This window comes from Solanum lycopersicum, chromosome 1, assembly GCF_036512215.1.
Source record: "Solanum lycopersicum chromosome 1, SLM_r2.1".
NCBI lineage: Eukaryota > Viridiplantae > Streptophyta > Magnoliopsida > Solanales > Solanaceae > Solanum > Solanum lycopersicum.
In genome coordinates, this window is record NC_090800.1 from 50,051,498 (window position 1) to 50,060,050 (window position 8,553).

The following is an 8,553-nucleotide window of genomic DNA, read 5'->3' on the forward strand; positions in this document are numbered from 1 at the left end:
AATCCGTCGGTTATAGATCTGACTACCCAAAATCTCCAATATTCTTCCGCATTCCACCAAACTCCACCTCCTCCTCAAAACAACCACCCCCAAGTGCCACCCCATCCTCAAAATACCCACCATGAAACCGCTCCACCACCACAAAATCAAAATGAAAACCAAAATACTTTTAATCCCCAAGCACCCTACCACCACTTCAATCTGAAAACCAATCCTCAAACTAACCCATAGAATTATCAAACCGCTCAAAATGTCCAGAGTCCCTCTGTAGCTCCACCCTTACCTAAAATAACCACTTTCCAAATTTCCGTCCTTTCTGAGCACGATCTGTATGGTTTTGAGCTAGACTAGTATGAGGAACAAGAAAGGAAGTGAAGGGCAAAGGAATAGACAAATGTGGACATAAAAGAAGAGATCAAGAAAGCCACGAAAGAGCTCCAATGCGTCCCTAATATCGTCGGACTTGGTTATGAAGATTTATGTATTCATCCAATTTAGACCTTCCAGAAGGGTTCAATATCCCAAAATTTGATACTTTCAGACGAGTGGGAAACCTTATGGCTTATTTGAGAGCCTCTGCGACCAGCTCGTTGGAGTTGGTCAGGATGAAGCTTTATTGATGCGACTCTTAAGTCGAAGCCTGTGCTGAGAAGCTCTTGAATGGTTATCCTCGCATTAAACCAGGCAATGACCCAGATGGAATGCTCTAGCAAAGGATTTTATCGATCGATTTGCATATAACGTCGAAATCGTTCCCGATCGATATTCTTTGGAGAAGATGAAGCCAAGATCTACCAAGAGCTACAGAGAATTTCTTTATACATGGAGAAAGGAAGCTGCAAGGGTCAGACCGCCTATGTCAGAAAAAGAAATTGTAGACGTGTTCGTGCGGGTGCAAGAGCCCGAGTATTATGATCGAATCCTATTGCTCGTAGGAGCAAAATTTACCGAGGTAGTAAAAGTTGGTGAGACTATCGAAGATGGGTTAGAAAAGGGAGAGATAGATCGTGTTGCTGCATCACCAGGATCATTAGGAACGTTGAAGAAGAAAAGAGTAGAAATCGCTGTTGTTTCATATGAGGGAAACAAAACTCCTAGAAGCTCGTCATATTCCCAAGGTTGTTCTCGGCCTTCCGAAAATTCCTACCCATCTTGGTACACGCAAAGCTAGTAATACCAATAATCCTCCAAAAGTCAAAAAATTCTTTGAAACAAATCTTTTCCGATTTTAGATAAAACATTATCTCTATTGATAGTGTTGAGATATCACTCCGAAAGGTCACCAAACGAATAAGTACATAGTTATCCACAATGGATCATATATATCATCTTGGAATATACATTAGATGAATTCAGGTAATTCATGAATATATCCAATGGACAATCCACTTAATTAGTTCAATGAATTTATAACAATGCATATATTGACTAAATATATGTATTTTAAGTAGAATATCATACTCTATAATGAAAAATTTATTAGGACAAATTTTAAATCTAATACTTTTTACTCTTATTTATGTCTTAAGATATAATCAATTATAATAACTTGATATTTATTCTATCATTAATCTGTCAATAACTATAATTTCTTTTTACGGTAAAATGAGAGAGACTTATTACTTTTATCTTTAAAATTTATATATGAAAATACTAATAATAGTTTTAAAAAAATAATGAAAAATAATTTGAGATGAATATAGTGTGGTTCTAATTCATAGGGTAAAAGCTTGCAGAATCATACCTTTTATGAAAGTTTTGAACTTGAATGCTAATTTATAAGTTTTATGTTTGAATTGGAGTGAAGCATTCTTTGTAATTTATAGCTCTCATACTCTTTATACACCCATATATATATTCAATTCCTTGATTTCATCGGTGTTGAGATCATATGACACAAAATATCCAGTTTTACTTTGAAAAAACAATATATAATCTTTCCATATTGCTAATGGGGAATAAGTAGGAAAAGCAATTATTGTGAATTTTCTAATCCAAGACTCATAAACATTGTAATCCTCAATTATCCAAATTTCCATCAAATTTGTTGTTGGATCAACCAATGACCCTTCACAAGGGTAACATACTAAGCTTAGACACTCATTTAAAAGTAGGAGGCTATGGAGTGTCCCATTTGAAAAATGGAGACTTTCAGGTATTTTCATATTGAGAAAAATTTCGGTGGTGATGTTAAAGCAAAGGATTTCATCTTCGCCTTCATAGAATGCAATCCAATGGTAAACTCCCTTATAAGATGTCGAAGAATTTAACCAATCTAATGTGGGTAACTGTGGATTCACATGATCCAATTCTCTCCAAATATCAATACCTAATTCATAAACCTCAACCTTTGTCTTCCCATCTTCTATGTACCCATAACCATCTTCCTTGAAAACTTCAGAAAATATAAAAACCTTGAAATCATTAATAATGAAATCAAAACCAAAACCACCACTATTAATGGATTGATAAAATCTCTTTTGAATGGTAAAAGGGCTTGAGGGGACCAGTATGTAATTTCCTGTTGATACATTGTACAATATTGTGGTTACTGGGTCCATTAAAGCAATTAAACCATGTCTAGAATCGATGAGTAAATCATTGTCTACACTAGTAGTACTTATCGTATAAGGAACATCTAGATCCGGATAATACAAACTTTAGATTATCATTACCCTCACTTGAAATAAAAGAAAAAATAGCTTTATATCATTGAATATTTTCTTTGAAGGAGCGCTTTTGGAGAATTTTATCGTATGTTGATATTGTTGTGTGATTCAAATGAAGATTGTTGAAACTTGAAGATTGTATGAGAGTGTAAAAGGTTTTGGAGACACATTTGAATCGCAAGATAAATTTTAGTGGAAGTCTCTAAAGTCTCATAATTCCATCCACCATTATAAGATTCTTTGTGATATAATTTCTGTTGCAGTTCGAAAAGTTATGTGCTATATAAAGCATTAATATTAACACCTCATATGAATTATATCCGAAGCTTATTCTTCGCACATTAAGATCCATAACAAACTAAGCACCAGGTATTTTCTGGTTCCGATGTGTTTTCTAAACATATTTTTCTTTTTTCTTTAAAACAGTTACATCTACTTTAAGTTAATTAATCTCAAATTAGTTATATATATTATACTTCTATCCCTACCGTGAATGTTTTATTATTATGATATCTCCAACTTAAAACACTCATTTTAGTATATGTTCCACATTTTCTATTATATTTATTTATTAATTTACTTATCTATGTTATATTAAAAACTGACACATTTTCACATTGATGGGTAGTGACTTTTCCGAAGGGTTGTAATTTTTTTTATAGTGTTGTGCCTTTTTTGATGGGTTATGACATTTACAAAAAGGTGTGATTTCTTGAAAGATTGATAGATCATCCAATAAGGTACAATAAGAACCTTTTCATACTTTTCTTTAGAGAGATTTATTTCCTCACACTTTTAAACTATGAATGTTGTAAGTTTTCTATTCTTCTTCTTAAAATAAGGAAATTGTAAGAGGTGCTCAATTAAGCAATTACTTTGTTGTGAGTAAACTAGACTTATCATCAAAAATAGATGCAACAAGTAGAATAGAATAACTCAACTGCAAAGGAGAAGACTATCTAGATAGTTAATATGTACTCATTTTCATAGCAATAAATATACTTTGCAGCAACTTCTACATAACAAGAAGATCAATAATTTTGTGTTGCACAAACTATAATGTGGTGTTCAAGCTATGTAAGTCTAAAATTATTGATGAATTTTTTTTGATCAAAAACTTGTCTGAACAGTCCAAACTAGATTTAATAGGTACTCCTCTATTTATAATTTATTTCTTGTATTTTTATTTTTATTAGTTTAATATAGAATGACTTTTTTTCTTGGGGGTGGGGGCGCATCTTTAATGCCACAAAACTAAAAGATACTTTTAATGTATTCAACATATCCTTAAATGGAAAGTCTACTTTATCTTTTGAAAATTCATTTCAAATTAAAATTAGACAAATTTGCTTTCTTTTTCTATCAATAAGTAGATAGGTTTTCTAACACTTTAAACTATGAACTTTTTAAGTTTATATTCTTCTTGGTATAACAGGGAAATTGTCAGAGTTGTTCAAATATGCACTTACAATATTTTTTGTGGGCAAACTATCGAGATCAACAAAACATGATGCAATAAGGAGAATGGAATAACTCTACATCAAATGAGAAGACATTCTTGATAATAAATATGCATTCATTTTCATATACATAAATATACTTTTTTAGCAACTTATACTTGACAAAAAGTTTAATGATTTTCTATCGCGCAAACTACAACTTGGTTTTCAAACTTTGTAAGTGTCACGATCCGATTCCTTGGTTCTTGATGGCGCCTACTATAACCCACTAGTAGGAAAGCCAGCCCGTATCGTGAAACTATAAGTAATATGATTGAGGGCAGAAAACTAAACTCAAACTAAACAATGACATAACTAACAAGAATCATAGATGAAGAAGCAAAAGCAAGCCAAAATATCTATACAAATAAGAGATCTCTTCCTAAACCTGGAAGTCACATGTACAGAGTTACTAACAAAATAAGTACAAGTCCCAAGAGTGGACCATAGAAAAAGATTGTCTCAATAAGCAAAGGACAAGTCATATATAGATTGAGACTGATATAGCACAAACTTCCAAGTTCTCACCTCTGTCTCCAGATTAGACTGCTGCACGCTCGATGTCAACGCTGGTAGCTGGTGCTCGAATCTACATCACGAATGCAGAAGTAGAGTGTAGTATGAGTACCAAAACAATAGGTAACAAGTAGACCTAATAGGACGACTGAGTAAGAAAAGCAAAAGTACTGTAAAATGCAAGAATCTAAAATACTACATGAAACAGGAAAGAAAAATCTAATAGGTATGCACACAAGTGTACACACACAAAGAAAAAAGACAACAACTAACTAAATCCGACGAGCTCCCATAAACCCAACGGGTATACTCGTGCTCTAGCTGAAAGTAATACCCTAGAGGAGGAGTGAATACCCTTACATTTAGTAGGCCCTTATGCTTTCGAAGATGCTTATCTCTTATATTCTAGTTACCAAATCACATTCTCCAGTTAATGAAATCCTAGTCAATACCACCTGAGTTCTCTGTAAAAACAATGAGCGAGGAGTGAGATACTAGCTCACTGAGTAATAACACTTAACCACAACTATTTTAATGATGGACAAGTCAAAAAACATACTAGTATGATAATCAAATGGTGAAGTAAAACTTTTTCAGTAATCATATTGATATCCATCTTATGTGCCTCATATAAGCAAAATATATAAATACTTGATAGTAACCCAGAGAAACATTTATGTATCAAATCTTATAGCTGGGAGGTTTCCAAGGATGAATCATATAATCAATGTAGCTTCTCTTTACAAAGCAACCAATAATAGTGAACTCCTAATAAATGAGTTAAATATTCATATCGATAGATCCTAACTCGAGGGTTATTGGTAACGGTATATAAATTCTATGTTCCTACTATCAAGGACTTTATTAGTAATCGATAATTACAGGGTGCACTTGGTCTAACGATCTCGCCATTAGCAACGGGATTCATCAAGATCTACTCCCATTTATATTTTCCTTATAATCAGTAAAAGCATTTAAAAATTGAATAGAACATTTAAATCTTATCAAATCATGTCATTTTAAAGTTTAACAATCACCTATCAAAATACTATTTCTCAAATGACGTGTAAAACCTTTTAAGAAATAGTAGTTATATCTTGTAAGAATGAGATCACCTCAAATAATATTTTCAGTATTATATCCAGTAAAAGACTTGTCCCACATGCAAGTTCAAAACATTCAATAACACATTTACTTTATAAACCATGTAAAAATCATGCAAATTATAAACCATAAACTGTGGTAAGATTACTACTCACTTACTCTTGTCGAATTACCAAGCTTTCCACTTGATTAATCCGTACAAACTCCTTTGGTCAATCTATAATCACATGCAGAACAATTTCATGTTAACTCCTTCATATAGGATATTTCATGCTAAAATTCATAATACCCAACCTCTTTTGGACCTATTGGTTGCCTACCAGTTTGATGAACCATACAACTTTAAACCAAGAGTAATTCAATTGGAGAAATAAACTACTAATTCATCTATTTATCCATATTATTCAACTAATTCTATATATTTTTCAATCTCTAGCAAATCTGATTTCTATCCCCCAAAGCAAACTACTTGGGCTAGGATTCTTAGCAAGTCTGTAGAAGTAGAAAGGAAACAAAGATTTACCTGAAACCTCCTCCCCCTCCCATTCCCCTTACGGTTTTCACCCTTAAACGTTTTCATATAGTCTTTTCCCTTCGCTGGAAAAGAAATGCAACTGCTGCTTTTTCTATTCTTTCCCTTTTTTTAACGTTGCGGTAATGCTGCTATTCTATTAGGGCTCTCAGCGTTATTTTTTTAAATTTCCAATCTCTTCTTTTTGATGAGGGTTAAATTCCCTATATGCCCTTATTTAAATATAAGTTAATACATTCTCCCGACCTTAAGAAATTTGGTCCCCAAATTTAAAGTAGATGTATGCATGTAGACTTAAAAAAGAGAGGATACTTGTCTTGCATCTCCTTTTCCAACTCCCAAGTAGCTTCTTCTGTGGTATGGTTCCTCCATAAGACCTTCATAGACACAATTTCTTTTGACCTTAGACTTTTTACTTGTTTATCTACAATAGCCACAAGTTCCTCTTCATATGTTAAGTTCTCATCAATTTGGTATAGCCGGTGCATCAAGTACATGAGAGGAGTCTGAGATATAATTTCTCCACATAGAAACATGTAACACTAGTGGATGAAAGACATATAAGGAGAAAGTTCCAAATGATACGCCACTTCTCCTACCTGGTCTAGTATTTTTTACGGTCCTATATATTGCTGACTCAACTTACCTCTTTTGCCGAACCGCATCACACCTTTCATAGGAGAAACTCATAGAAAAACTTTGTCCCCAACCGTGAATACTAGAGCTCTTCTTCTCTTATCTGCATAAGACTTCTGTCTTCTTTGAGCTATGAGCAATAGCTGCCTAATCAACTGAACCTTTTCCATGGCTTCTTCTACTATGTCTGGTCCCAACACGTTAGCCTCTCAAACTTCAAACCACACAATAGAATAAAGACATAACCTACCATACAAAGCTTCATATGGAGCCATCTGGATGCTGGATTGAAAGCTATTGTTGTAGGAAAATTCACCTAAAGGCAAGTAAGAATCCCAATTACCACAAAAATCAAGAATGAAAGCTCTCAACATATCCTCTAAGATTTGTATAGTATGCTTAGACTATCCATCTGTTTGTGGATGTAATGTAGTACTAAGATCTAGTTGAGTACCCAAAGCTTCTTGGAAGGATCTCCAAAAGCGTGAAGTGAATCGTGACCCTCTATCATATATGATTGATATAGGTACTTCATGAAGTCGAAGAATTTCATTTATAAATATCTGGGCATATCTCACTCCACTATATGTAGTCTTTACCGGTAAGAAGTGTGCTTATTTTGTTAGTCGGTCTACAATTACCCATACAGAGTCATAACCTCTAAGAGTTCGTGGTAGACCATCAACAAAATCCATGGTGACTCTCTTACATTTTCACTCTGGAATTTGAATCTCTTGTCGTAATCCTGCAGGTCGTTGATGCTCTGCTTTAACTTGTTGACAAGCCAAACAACTGGAAACAAAATTAGCAATATCTTTCTTCATAACTTTCCACCAATACAATTGCTTCAAGTCATGATACATCTTAGTGGAACTAAGGTGCATAGTATATCTAGAGTTGTGAGCTTCTTCAAGAATAACTCATCTTAACCCACCCTTGTCTGGTACACAGAACCTATCATCTAGTCGAAGAATACCAACAGAGTCAACTGTCATCTTCTTACTTTTACCACTTGTGACCTCATTTCGATATCTGCAAAGTTATTCATCCTCATATTGTTCAGTCTTAGTGAGCTGCACTAATGAAGATTTGGCTCGCACACAAGCTAGCAATATGTCTGAACTTCCCACACTTAAATCTCACACCTGTGGCCTCAAGTTTCTGCACATCTTTTGCCAACTGTCTCTTTTAAGAACTATATGTGCTAACTGCCCATAGATTTCCTACTCAATGCATTAGCCACAACATAAGCTTTTCTAGGGTGATACAAAATAACACAATCATAATCCTTAAGCAGCTCCATCCATCGTCGTTGTCGAAGATATAGATCTATCTGTTGAAAAATATACTTTAAGCTCTTATGGTCAGTATATATCTCACGAGTTCCATCGTATAGATAATGCCTCCAAATTTATAGAGAAAATATCACTACAACCATCTCCAAATAATGTGTAGGATAATTTTGCTCGCGCCTCTTCAGCTTCCTTGAAGCATATGCAATAACACGACCATTGTGCATATGAACACATCATAAACCAACTCTGGAAGCATCACAAAATACCGTAAAACCTCCAGAACCCAAGGTAATAACAATATG

At 34.0% G+C, this 8,553-nt stretch overlaps 1 pseudogene; it reads right to left on the reverse strand.

Moving 5' to 3' along the window:
* Positions 1-1,785: 1,785 nt before the first annotated feature.
* On the reverse strand, positions 1,786-7,951 carry LOC109119591 (F-box/kelch-repeat protein At3g06240-like; annotated as a pseudogene).
* Positions 7,952-8,553: the final 602 nt, after the last annotated feature.